The 14,311-nt window shown below is 37.5% G+C and overlaps 1 pseudogene; it reads right to left on the bottom strand.

Moving 5' to 3' along the window:
- Positions 1 to 947: 947 nt before the first annotated feature.
- Positions 948 to 1,383, bottom strand: LOC101571685 (annotated as a pseudogene).
- Positions 1,384 to 14,311: the final 12,928 nt, after the last annotated feature.

Genomic DNA, 14,311 nt, shown 5'->3' with positions numbered 1-14,311 from the left:
AAATCAACTGCAGTATGTCTTATCGTCCACTCCCTGCCCTTCCTCTCCCTGCCTCTACATCTATTAAAAAAAAAAAAAGACTCAGAAGTAAAAAGAGGTTGGGAGATTTTTAAGCAGCTGGTGGTGGGCCTGGAGCCTCACCAGACCAAGCAAAGCCATGCCTTCAGAGGAGGAACATAACACAGAGAGGAAAAAAAAAGTCCTCCAAAGACAATAATAATCCATCAAATTGTATGTAAAAACCCAAGTTTCAACAGGGCACTCTGAGGCACTCAGCTGAATGACTCTCCATCCTTCCCCCAAAGTTTCCACTCCCATTAGTGACTTAGCTGATGCCACAGAGTGCCCCCACCCCATGGCTGGTTCCTAGCTGACCAGAGAAGCTAGTTTCTCCAAGCAGCTGCGACTTGTCCCCCTCCTCTTCCCTAAGACAATAGAGAGGCCAGACGGGCAGACTGAAAATGGAGGAGAGAAGGACCAGGCCTCAGACTCCTGCTGCTCTCCTCTCCTCCCCCTAAAAAGTTTCAAAATTCTCACAGGGGTGCCCAACTTAAAGAAAACCTTTTAAGACACTCCTACAGACTTTTACAATTAATTCCTGGGCTCCTTCTCTAGGACAGCAAACTGCTGATCCTGTTCTCTCCATCCCCATCTACCCTCATAGCAACTCCCCTAACACAACACACACCCCTTCCAAACCTGAACCCCATAAGATTGATAGCAAATCAACACAATGAAATATAAGTACATCCTCATCATTACAAAGATGAGATTTGTTATTGCGGTCCTTGCACAACTGCAAGGAAAAGCAATTAGTCCATGATTTCCAAGGAATCTCTTATAAAGTCAGAACAAATTGGGCAAAGGGTTGCAAAGAATCAAGGAAGAAAGGAAAAAACTATTTACAGAGTGACAGAGAGGAGTGTCCGTAAGAAAAGGTTCTCTCATCACTTCTTGCCTGCCCTGTTGGCACTGGATTTGGCTTTGGGCTCACAGGTTTGGTTTTCTGAAGAGGGCTTGGATGCCTCCACTGGCTTGACCTTGACAACCTTGGGTTCTTTGGCTTTCTTGGGTGTGGCAGCCGGCTTCTTCTTGGCTTTCTTGACTGGGGTTGCTTTAGGTTTCTTGCTTGAGGCTTTGGAGGCAGCCTTCTTGAGCCTGGCTGCCTTCTCTGGCATGGCCAGCTTCTGGTTCTCCTTCTTGATCTTCTTGAAGGCCACTGCCCTCTTAGGCTCGTAGCTCTTGGCCAGCTGGAAGGACCCAGAGGCACCTACCCATTTTGGTTTGCTTGAGGATGCTGGTGGTCACCAGGCGCTTGATGGACAACTCTATCTTGGCCGGCTTGGGTTTGGCCACAGGGGCAGATGTGGAGTTCTCGGTCATGGTGGCCTGCCTGGTCCCGCTGCTGAAGGCGCCTTCCCTAGGACCAACCCTGGGAAGGATCTGCTCTCCGCCCCCTGGCTACCAGCCCCTTCAGGACTCAGGCTGTCCAGGATTCAGGCAGAGAGCCGCTGCTGCTTCCACCGGGGCGCCGGTCACCGGCCTGCTGCTCTATCTGACTGTGTAGCTCCTACTCTGACCCCACTTTCTCTGCCTCTCCTTTCCCAGATCCGAGTCTCAGGGCTACATATTCAAACTAAATGAAGCCTACCCAATTTAGAGAAAAAAAAAAAATTAAAGTAATTCCTTTTCTCTACACTCACTACCCAAATGTTAGACACATTATATGGAAATGCACAAATGACAGATCAGCTCATCAGAAATGTGGCTGGGGACTAAAGTATGGCTGAAATAACAAAAAAAATTTAAAGACTTTTCACCGCTACCTCCTTCCCTTCATGAAGCCACCCCATCCGTATTTCCACCCCTTCTCTATTTCCTTGCCTTCTTCCCCCTAAAATGCAAAAACAGTTACCAGCTATTTAATATTCAATGCCAGTGGCTCTGAGTCCATACTTTTTGTCTTCAGTAAATTACTGGGGATTAAGGAAACAAAATTCTGTCCAGAACTAGGAAGACAATACTAAGTTTTACTATATTTTAGTGCAAATATGTCTGTTAAATTACATGTCAGATGTACCCATAGTAAGTACTGTTTGTTTATAATAAATGAAAGTATTTTCTTTTATTTAATAACAGTTATGATCAAATCAAATTTAAGCAGTACTTTTGTAAGGAAAGGTCATATATTTTGTTAAGTTAGTTGAACCTTTTCTGTAATCCATTAATAAATCAGGAACCACACGTCATCCATCAGGCAATCAGTGAAACTGTTTCTAAATACAGTGCACACATTATAAGGTAAACAGGGAAGGTGAGTCATGATGTGTGCAGGCACATATTTTGCCTGTTTGGTCTACTCTTTGCCTAATAGGCCGTGTAATGAGTGATATCTAGTAGACATCGCAGAACTATCTGTTCAGTGATTCAAAGAAAGCTCTTTTCAACTTTGCAAGATAGGGAGATAGTCTGTAAGTAGAACAGTGTAATTATTGCACAGTTCTTTAGAAGAAAACAGACAAAAAAAAAACAAAGAAAAGAAAAAGAAAAAGGAAAAAGGAGCAAAACATCTTGCTGTGCTGAGTTGCAGCTACACCAATCTCAATAAATAATCAAGGTTCTCTGATACCAGAGACTTTTGGGGAGAACAGGAGGCTGCTTCCTGAGAGCCTCTGTAATGCTAATGGAGTCCTTAGAATCCACTGTGGCACTGATGACTCACTGGTGAAAAGCAAGCATCTTTTTTTCTCTTCATTATCAGTCTTTTCTGGCCTGATTTGCTTTAGATGGTTTGGACTCTGCTGCGCCTGATCTGTGACTCTCCATAGGAGAAAAGGGAATGAAAGACGAGCAATAGGTAGAAGGAGGGGATTAAAGGGAAAATGAGTCAAAAATTGTTTTAAAAGCCCTGTAGCCTTCCCATTCTGTGTTTTGTAAGGTTGAAACTTTCATTTTTTTGCTGAACCTCTGCCTACTCCCCACCTCCCAGAAAATGATTGTATTGCATCTACAGGACACCACTTTATGGTGTGTAAGGCAAAAACGGCTGTTTTGTTTCAGGGTTTTTTTTTTCTAGTCTGTGTGAGGTCAACAGTAAGAGAACCCAGTGTTCCAGATTCAGGGCAGCACCTCTTGGGCATTCATCATGTAGCCATTCATTGGGGCAACAGCTACTACCTTTGAGTTTAAGCCAGAAGCATAACTTTTTCTTTTACTAAAAGACTTCCATAACTTTTCAGTAATTTTAAATTATATTAGTCCATGGGAAAACCAGAGCACAAGCACAAGCCAAGGTCCCATTTCATCATGTAGGTATGATTTCTGCAGCAGCCACAGTTTAGACAAAGTTCAGAGTAGCTGTGGTCAGTGTGAAATTGGAGTAGGCCCCAAGCACACTAACCCCCAAGTCCCCACCCAGAAGGACTCTAATGACTTCTCCCAGCATAAGATCAGCTGCAGAGGGTTGAATGATGTGAGCTTCAATTATCTCCAGTATCTGTGAGTCAGAGTTACACTCAGCACATGTAACCATCATTTTCAAGATGGCTGATAAAATAGAAATTTTAAGCCAATATAAATACTATAACATAAGAGGTGAAAATGGGAACCCATTTTCATTTGCACTGATAACATATTTTTATGGTTTCTCTCATGAGAAAAATAAATCTTTTTCACTGTGTACAAAGTGATGAGAATAGTGTCTGGTTTGCAAAGATATATTGGTTTATAACTATTCAAACAGTTGCTACATTAATGTAATGAAATATTTTTAAAAATTATTTAGTACAATAAATCCAATCAGCTCAACAAATAGTTGCACTAAATGTCTATGTTGAAAGCATTAATACATTGGCTTGTTTCCAAGAGAATCCTGTTATTTTCTCTCTATGCTATAATTGTCCAGAATATGAGTCTACATTGCATGTGGGACATTTTGTTATATGAAATTTTTCTAACAACATTGTAACAATGATGCCCATGTTTTCATTGAAATACTTGTTAAATTTATCTATTACCTGTCCCATGAAGAAAGAAACCTAAGATTTTACCACAAAATATAAAAAGAATCATACTAATTCTTTAATGATCAAAAATTAAGAAAGCCTACATTTTAAAAAAATCTAGTATATCAAGGAGATATGGGGCTAAAGAGGAAAGTGATTGATGATGTAGAGTGTGCCTAAGGAGAGTCACATGGAGAGAAAATAGTCTCTCAGGCTTTCACAGAGAGCACATTGGCCAAGCAATGGCCATGACTCGTCCACATGGCTGTCACTGACAAAGGTTCTACAATCTGAGGTACAGGATCTCAGGTTAAATCCTGAGGGAATTTCACTGGCCTTATCTGACCCAAAAGCTACAACTCTTATTGTATAGGTCCTGCTTTACCTTGGTCTTAACCATCTAGCAGAAAAGTATAAAAACGAAATATAAGAAGTAAAGCCATGCTGTTATGTTGAGCTGTAGGGGACTCAGGTGAATAATTTCTGACATTGCCAGTCAAGTGGAAGACCCAATACTATTGTGGACTACTGGACTCTTTTAGAATATTTTGCTCAGTTAACACACCTATAATATTCAAATAATGGACCTAAGCAAAACAACGGTATACAGATGAATGCCCATTTTGTATCTGTGTATTCAAAATGGTTAGGATAGATATACAGTTACATTCTCTTAATGAAAAAGGGGATTTTTTTGTACGAGTGTTTGTAAATACTGGTTAGTAAACATAAGCATTCTAATAGATTCCTCTAAAATGATTTTAAGGGTCTTTAGCAAAGTTCTTTGGCTTACTCATATTCGTAAAGAAGAAATCATCACACCCACAAAATCTTTGAGGTAGTGAAAAGCCAGCTATGCCAACATTTTATTTAGTAATAAGTGTAAGAGAAGAAAAATGTTGATATTCACTTTATTGTATTTTCCTCTTCTCTTGGTTACTTTCCTCTTGTTGCTGAGACAAGATATCTGTGCCTAGAATTAAGGAAGTTTAGGCTTCAGTAGCTCACAGTTTGCAGAGATTTCAGTCCATACTTGGCTGGCTCCAGGGCATATTGGTGTACGGCAGAGGGCAATAGTTCATGGTGGTGGAAAAAATCAAAAGCAACACACGCAAGAGGGGGAGGATCGAAGGAGGAGACTTTCCTGCCCTTATGTTGTATGCAGGCTACTGGCACCAGGGCAGGTGTAGCGCTCACACCCCTAATCCCAGCACTGGACTGTGAAGGTGGCCTCCAAAACTGCATGAGGATTCGGTGGGACATCTAGACACAAACTACAAAACTCCTCTACATTTTCAAAGTGCAATAAAATCTCACTATGCTCTCTACAAAGAAAATTAGTCTATGCAGGAAAAGCAAGTGTGACATACTCATAATACTTCTGCTTGCTGCAGCCCAAAAGGAATCATCATGCTAGGCTTCACTGGCTGTCTTCCTGGGAAGTGGAGCATGAAGTTAATGGTAAGTTTTTAGGAAGGCAGATGCTAATAATTTTAATAGGGAAAGTAAATTGCTTATTAAGATCTGTGTTATGAACCCTTTTTCTTTATTTTTTGATTTATTCTTGAGAAAAGTTACAGTCACTGTGAGCATTTAAAATATAAATAGTAAACTTATAAATGAATACAGGCCACAGAATGAATATAGTCAGTGCTAGCTCACAGCATTACATCCAAATTCTGTAACCACATGCTATCAAAAATTAGTCAAGTGAAATGAAAACAAAAAACATCAGCTGATACAATCAAGGAGCATGAGCCAGTTTGTAGAGCTGGGGTAGAAATGCAAATTTAATCCTTACATGTATAAATAAGCAGAAAGAATCTAAGAAACATGCCATTATCTCCTTGTTCACATGGCACCAAAGAAGAAAATATGGCAAATAAGCTGATTGGCTGGAAGAATCCCAGAAGCTCTAACAAGACCGGGCAACATTTTCATACTTAGCCACATCAGCCCTTAATCTCCTAACTGTAACCTTGAATGAAGTTAGTATTTAGATTCACAGAAAGGATGACATTTATTATCTGTGAAAATGAATTTGTAAGCCTTACAAAGATATTGGGAGAGGGACTATATTATATTGATGCTTATCTCAAGGGAGCTGGATGGATTAGCTAAGCCATCTCTGGCAAATGTGTTCTTTTTCTCTAAACTTAAATGACCCTCTGCTGTTGACAATATACACCCCATGTCTCTCTTTATTCTTCCATTAAATGTTTACAGGCACATTGTTGTACATTCCTGAGCCCCAGGACCCTCAGCCACATTTAAAAAAGAAATAGAGATTTGACTAAGGGAAATGCAATGTGAATCAAATGCAAAGCACTTTATTAACTATTAGCAAACTGGTAAGAGCAAGACATGAGATTGTCAAGACTCACATCTTCTCTAGGCTGACTGGCTTGCGAGTGGTAGAGTGATGGGGTCACTAAACTCTTTCTTTTTTTTGCTCATCAATAGCATGAGACTAATGATGCCACTTACCTCATGTAATTATTTTCAGAATTAAATGAATTTATCCAGGTAAAAAATTTAAGGTTTGACACACAGCAAGTGTTTTCTATGCATTGGGTTATTGTAAATATGATTTTGCGAAAATCTAAACAAGGACCATTCTACATATAACACCAGTTCTTTATGCTACTATTTAAGCACATGTTCTGATTATTAAGATGAGAGCTGGAAGAAAATTATTCATTTCAGCATGATCGAGAAAGATTTTTCTGAAATATGAAGCAATAAATTCCCCAGTCTTTTATTAATCCAAAATGTTAGTGCCCCATAATAAAGATAATCATTGTTTTATTAGATAAGCCAACAAACTACATTATATCAAACATATTTCAAAGTATATGGAAAATATAGTTACTAACAAGAAAGATAGATAAACCAGTCCTTCCTGATCTACAAAGGATATATTGCTAGATTACGAGTGGACACTTGAAATTTTAGTCAGCAAGGAACTCTATACATACTATACCCATTGATATACATATGTATTTTTCATAAGTACATACATATGATAGTGTAATTGATCAATTAATCACAGTAAGAAGTTAAAAATAGTAACAATTGATAAAATAAAATAAAGGCATGTGCAAATATTATTGTTTCTCATCATTATTTTTGTTCTGTATTCATCTTTCTTGTGATAAAATGAGATCGTGTGCAGCATTTTATAGCTTTTCTTTCTCCTACCCTAATTCTAGCCTTATTACTGTTGTATTAAGTAAAGTAAATGTTATTCAACACAAGCACTGAGAAAATTAACCAATACAATAACTGCGATGGGTATTGAGTGACTAATGGAAAGGTAATGCATAAAGGGAGGCTACACTGGACAAGGGAATTATTTGGGTTCTAAGCATGGCAGAGGTCAGTGAACTGAAATTTCATCAAGTTAATCTGGGTAGCATAAAATTTAATTTATTTCTGGAATTTATTTATTTCTGGAATTTTGAGCAAATACTTTCAGACCACTATACGAGTAGCTTAAATTGTAGAAAACAAAACCAGAAGTAAGAGAGACTACTAAAAAGCTTTAGAGTAAAGGTTTAGATTCAAAATATCTCTACATATTTCCTAGTTAAATCAAAAAAGATGATAAATCAATAAAAATAATTAATAGACAAATACAGTTCACAAAGTTTTGAAAATTCTGTGCTTTGATGTCTCTTTTTTTCTGTGTTTAGGGCAGGGTCTTTGGGATGTTCAGGGTCTCACTAGGTAGATCGGACTCATAGTGATTCTCCAGTTTTCAGCCTCCCAAGTGCTGGGAATACAGGCAGGCACCCCCACACCCAGTTTCAATCACAATCTCAGTGTGCCCTGGAGGCAAGACCAGCAAGGCTGGCCCAGGGATCAAACCCAGTCACTGCGCTCTGCCTAAGCAGGTGCTTTAGTCTGCTCAGCTATCAGGCCGACTCTTGATATCTATTCTTATCTTAGTGATGTCTCAGTAGTTTTAGTAGAAAACTATAAGAAAAATAAAGGTTTATCTACAAATTAACTTTAGAGGGCTCAAGCAGCAATTGTCTTGCAAGAAAAAAAAAATGTCAAAGAAGAAATAGACCAAGTGATTCTTAAGGAGCTCTGCAATCATTTTCTACTATAAAGCAGTTAAATTGAAAAGCAACAGGCTGTTTAGATTTACAAAGAAAGAATGTGTATGGATATTTTCATACATATTTACAACATCATGTGTTGTCACAAACAAAACAATTTCTTTCACACATAAGAAGTATGAAATAGGAAATGCCTGTGTCATTTAATTCATAGACATATGTATGTATGGCCAAGAGGATCATTTAATTTCTGTACTAATAAGGACACTGCAGCAGAAAACAAAGCAATTTCAAACATAACATATTCATACATCTGACTATGGAACACCTTATAAGAAAGACCAGCTTTCCTTGCTGTTGAGGTCGTCATAAAGCTCAATGACCTATGAAATTAAGAAATGACTGGATTTTGTTTCTGTAACCCATAGATCTTGTTGAGTCTAAGTGATAACAAAAAGCATACAGTAAACATTTTTTTAAAGTGTGCACTCTAGAAAAATTTTCCATAATCATATATTTACTGTCAACCAATATAATTATTTTGGCCATAATAATCAAGTCATAAAATGATGAATTTTATGTGTTAAAGAGTTTGCTGTAAAATATAAATGAACTCTTTATGCCATAATCTACCCAGAAGTGGTAAATTATAAAATGAATTATCAAAATAATTTGTTTTGATCCTGAAGAATAGCCACATATAAAGGACAGTCACATCATTTCAAGAACCATAAATACTAAGGTTAAAAAGTAACTTTTCAATATCATAGGGATCATATTTCAATTGACAACAGCCTCATAATTTTTAATTACCTAAAAGTATTATAAGCTGCTTATGTTCATTATTCGGCCAGGTAGACTAATAGTACATGGAGGAAGGACCTTCAACATTTAATCAGAGTGTCGAGAACCTACCAATATGACTTCAGATAATTCATTTCATGTCTTAAGCTCATGGTTGTGTTTTACAAAAACAGAAAAGAGACCAGAAAAAAAGATTTTTATTTTGTGGTCTGGTTCCTAAGGTAAGATGGAATAAGAGTTTCTGAGTTTCTACCTCTCAGATCATAGTGACGATTCAAAAGGAATTTATACTCTAAGACACAATAGGTCATAAAATATAAGACCAAGGAGAAGAACATGAAAAATTAAAATACTGATTTATTCCATACAGGTATACACACATTTCTCCACCAACACTACATTTGGAACTAACCCCAAATAAAGATATGACTTTTTATATAATGTAATTCCCTCTAAATGGAGCTTACTATCAAGTTTTTCTTAATGTCTTGGATGGTGCTTCCAAACCATTCATAACCAAGAAGAGAACTGAGTAAAAAGAAAATAGTCTACACCATCACCTGTACACACACACACACACACACACACACACACACACACACAGTACAGACCCTTCAAACCTCAAATATGTCACCACTGATGTTCTAGCATTATATCTTTAAAATTCGCCTTTATTTTGGTAACTGAATCAGACTTACATGAGGAGAAAATAGTCCATCTTTAAGAAAGTTGGAAACTGTTGAATCTCTTTATTTTCTGATAAATAAGCACATATTTCATTTTGCAAAACTGGGATCCACTGTTCACAGGAGTCTGGACCCAACTTTTTCAAATATATACATGCAAGTATGTATTTCAAATATGGACACAAAATATGTGTACCAGTCTAAATCCCCTGGTCTCTTAGGCAAGGAGCAAGAGACCAAGCAGAACACAGAAGTTGTTGGATGTATTTATTAGTTAATATATACCAATGATGGCAAACCTTTTAAAGCTTTCAATGATAACAAACAACCCATTGCGGCATGCAGGCCATTGATTTGCCACACCGATATACAAAATGCATTTACGGGCATGAATAGTTTATCATTGAAGCTTTATCTTTCAAGCTTGTCTAAAGCATATTTTATACAAGTACATTTTATTTCTTTATATAACTGTTGATATTTAGTGCATAAACAAGTTGAAAGTCAGTTTCTAATAATATTCTCTCTTACTGCAAACAAGTTTTTTTATTTTTTACACATGCATTGCAACAATTAGCACTGTATTCCTTCCTTATTCATACCCTTCAGAATGGATATCTTCATTAAATGCCAACAATATTTTGAAGGCCAAAGTTATTTATGGAATTAATAATCTGAAAAATCACTCTCAGCCAGGCTTAAATTGGCCTGTTTTCTCATTTGTTAATGTCACTTATTATTCACAAAGTTCATTGAATTCGCATATAGATAGGCAACATCACTAATTTTTCAAATACCAATGTTATTTAATTTCTCCAATCACTGGGCTAAAGCAGATGGGTTTAAAAAATAATAACATGGAAATTTTTTTCTGAGCTGATAAAAAGCTCTCATTAAGAATATAGTGCCTGCTCTAATATGCATTGGTTTTTTGCCTTCCAAACATGTGTTTGCTTTTTTTTGTAGACACAAGCTTAGAGTCAAACACTCCATAATTGACTGCTCATGAATGTTTTCCACTGAATCACTGACCTTGGTGGTGTGGCACAGTTTGAGAGAATGATCCACAAAACACCTGAGCTGCCAGTGAGATCATAGGAATATTTGCCATTCATGTCTGTGCTCAGAATGGTACGGAGTCTTTAAAGATTGTTGGATGCATTTACAATTCAGAGTCAAACTGATTTTTTTTTTTTTGCATTTTTATCCAGTACTCTAAGGGAAAGTTATTTTTACATTCACAGATATTTAAGTTGAATTTACTGTATGTGTTATTTTCCAGAGATAGTAAATGCTGAAGTCTGCTTTTTTATTTTTATTTTTTTAAGAAAATGACTTTCATCATAGGCATTTGGATATGCTACATTCTTAGCATAAAGAAAAATATTCTCAAGGATGTACTTATCTTTGATATTACTGCTAGCAGCAAAAGGACTTTTTAAAAGGTGATAATATATACCCATTGAACAGGGCTTCATTTGAAAAAGAATTATTTTCCAGTAATAATCTCCTTATTTTGTGTTTGAACAATGAACATACTTCTCCCATTGGAGTATAGTTAGAAATTAAGTTAGAGAGTTTATATTCCAATTACTTCTTCTGACATAGTGTAGTGGGGAGTAGACTGCAACTTCAAAGTGGGCTTTTCTATCCACTGGTGTTATGATTTGGATGTGGTGCAAATATGTCTTCCTCAAGGTTCATGTTCTGGCACCTTGGTTTCCCCAAGGCAATGTTGAGCAGTAGTAGACCATTTAACAGAGAAATTCAACCAAGAGGACTCCACCATTACTTATGAATTGCTAGTTTTCTAGAAATCTCAGTTTCCATAGGATTAGATCAACACTAAAAGAATAAACTGTTATAAAGCAAGACCATCCTAAGTGCTTTGTCTCTTTTGCACACAGCCTTTCCCATCAGATTCTCTTCCATGCTTCTGCACAGTCAAAGGAGGGTCCTATCAGAAGACTAAATAGATGGGACCATCCAGCCTTGGACTCTTCATTGCCAAAGCTATGAATGAGAAGAATCTGTTTACTTTTTAAAGTATTCAGCATCAGGCAATACATTACTAAGAAAGCGAACTAACTAATACTATTAGTACCAAGACTGTATTTGGAGCTAGCGAAGAGAAGTTATCAAAAACAATTAAGCTTTAAGGCATAGCTTACAGTAATTGTAGATGGTATTTCCTAATTTTAGACCTCATAGTAACACCATAGATTCCTCGTGGCATCTTGATTGCTTAGACTGCTACCCTGAGCTGTTGAAGGTAATCATTTCACAATTTTCAATAGTTCTTCATCAGAAATAGACAAGTGGGCCCGTTAGAGGCCATGCAGTTCAAGTGCTGAAAAATCAAGCTTACCAAAGAATTACTTTAGTTGAAGAATTTTTGAAGCGCTAAATATCAAGCAACTTCTATTATATGAGTAATTATTATCCACTCAAAACCTAAATGAAAAATACCTATATATGTGTTAGAACTCACGTACTGGTGTTTTTAAGCCTGAGAAGATGTAGACAAGGTGACCACCAGCATTGAGGGCAGGACAAGCTCTGGCCACCAATGACATGCAGCATGCCCCTGATGTCTCCATGAAGCACACTAGAAATCTTCCCTCTTCCTTCACCTGGTGTCCCCCACTCAGGATACAGTTTTGTCTTCTCTTAGGGTACTTGTAAGATTGCTGTGAGCCCTTTGTTTTGGACAAACTAGTGTATGACAAATAGCAGTGGTGCTTGTGGAGGAAAAGTGGCCCTGATATAGAAATGGTAGAGGATGCAGTATTTTTACCTCCAATTCATTTAGTCTATATCATAGTCTATAATTCTCCTATCCTGTGTTGTATTACTTGTTTATATTTCACTTTTATATTGACAAATAAAAACTGTACATAGTTGTAGCATACAATACAATATTCTCATATATGTATGTGTGTATATATATATATGTATATATATATATATATATACATATATATATATATATATGTATATATATGACAGAAAATAATAATTGTTCTTTCTGGATTGATACACAGCTCCAACATTTTGGTGGTACTGGGATTTTAACCCAAGGCTTTTTCCCTAGTTCCCCTCTTTTTTTTTTTTTTTTTTTTTTTTTTTAGTTCTGAGATAGGATCTCACTAAATTGCTAAGTTTCTCAGGCTAGGTTCAAACTTGTGCTCTTCCTACCTCAGGAGGAGGGAGGATTTCTGCCTCCCAGAATTCTAGGATTATGGGTATAGCCTACATACAGGGCTCATTTCCACTTTTAATTTCAAAAGAAATTAAAAATAAACCTGCCTGTTATGGTTTGTGTCTAGGTGTCCCCCCCAAAGCCTCACATAGTCTTGGGGCAGCCTTTGGAGTTTGATTGATTACTTTGGGTGTGGATGCTGCACCTGCCCTGGGGCAGGAAATTTACATTATAATGTAAGGAGGGAAGAGAAGTTAGCTGCTTGAGTTGCTGCTGCTACTCTCTGGTGCCCTTGCTCCTTGCCGCTGCCATGAAAGTTTGCCCTCTGCCGTGTGGACTGAAACCTCCAGTAACTTTCCTTCCTTCTTTTTTGGTGTCAGATATTTGTCCCAGCAACAAGAGAAGAGTAACTAAGACACTGCCTTAGCAAAAAATTCATATCAATCTATCTGTTTCTAACATTCTCTTAGAAACAGACTAGGGGTAGAAGACACCTTCCAGGTATCACCATGTAACAGGCCTCTAAAACATGTATGTCTGATGTGTTGCTGAAGACTGTGTCAGGAGACAGGCCAAGGAAACAGGAAACACTGTGCTTGCCAACAACTATGGGTGCCACTCAACTATATCCTGGCACATCACTTCTATATCCCTTCAGTGAGAGCAGTACAAATCCATACACAGTAAGCACCCGTGTTTCCTTAATTTGGTTGTGCCAGGAGGTATGAAGGGACATTGGGTGGTCTGAGTTTACTCAGCGAACTAATGAAACATGATTTGGCTTTAATCAGTATTCACAATATTACAATCAATGACTTGCTACTGAAGTGTAAGAGAGAATATAAAAATATAGACAACCATCCTTCAGAAGGATGTTAATCCAGTGCTTACATCAGCTGACCTCGGAGCTGCCCCAGAGACTGATGGAGAGCTCGTGTCTCCTCGCCACATGCCTCTGCATGGCCCTGAGATTGTCAGGATTAGCGCTGATGGCCTATCTCCACCCACTCTGCCTTTCATCACCTAAAGCTCTCCGCCAGAAAGTGGTGACAGAGGCGGCCAGCGTTGTATGTCAACAGATTATCAGGATGGTTATTAATATTCCCTTGCTAGGAACCTTTTTAAATCCCCACATTGGCAATCCTAATGCTCTGTTGATTTTTGTTGCTTGCTGATAAGGCTTTTAATGGCCAAATCCCAGTATATTTTTAGATCTTTTGTCACCAAGGGTTTCCTGTCACTCACTGAGGTTGAAATCAGCAGGCTATTAGCTTGCCCAGGGTATAATCTCAAGTCCTATGGAACAAGGGCTTGCAGCAAGTAGGTATTCTGGCCTTAGAATTTACTTTTGATTTTTTTTTTTTTTTCTTCATTGAGCGCTGTCATTTCAGTCTTTAAAAACCAAAGTAAAAACATATCTGTCTGGATCTGTATTGGAAATCTGTTAGGGAAAACACCAATGCATTCTATATTTTTGCACTAAAATTACAGATATAGACATATAGTACATCTGTTTATTAACACATTAAATTGTATTTAAAATTTTTT

Source organism: Octodon degus, unplaced genomic scaffold (assembly GCF_000260255.1).
Source record: "Octodon degus isolate 3935 unplaced genomic scaffold, OctDeg1.0 scaffold00150, whole genome shotgun sequence".
Taxonomy (NCBI): domain Eukaryota; kingdom Metazoa; phylum Chordata; class Mammalia; order Rodentia; family Octodontidae; genus Octodon; species Octodon degus.
This window is presented reverse-complemented; position numbering and strand designations above follow the sequence as displayed.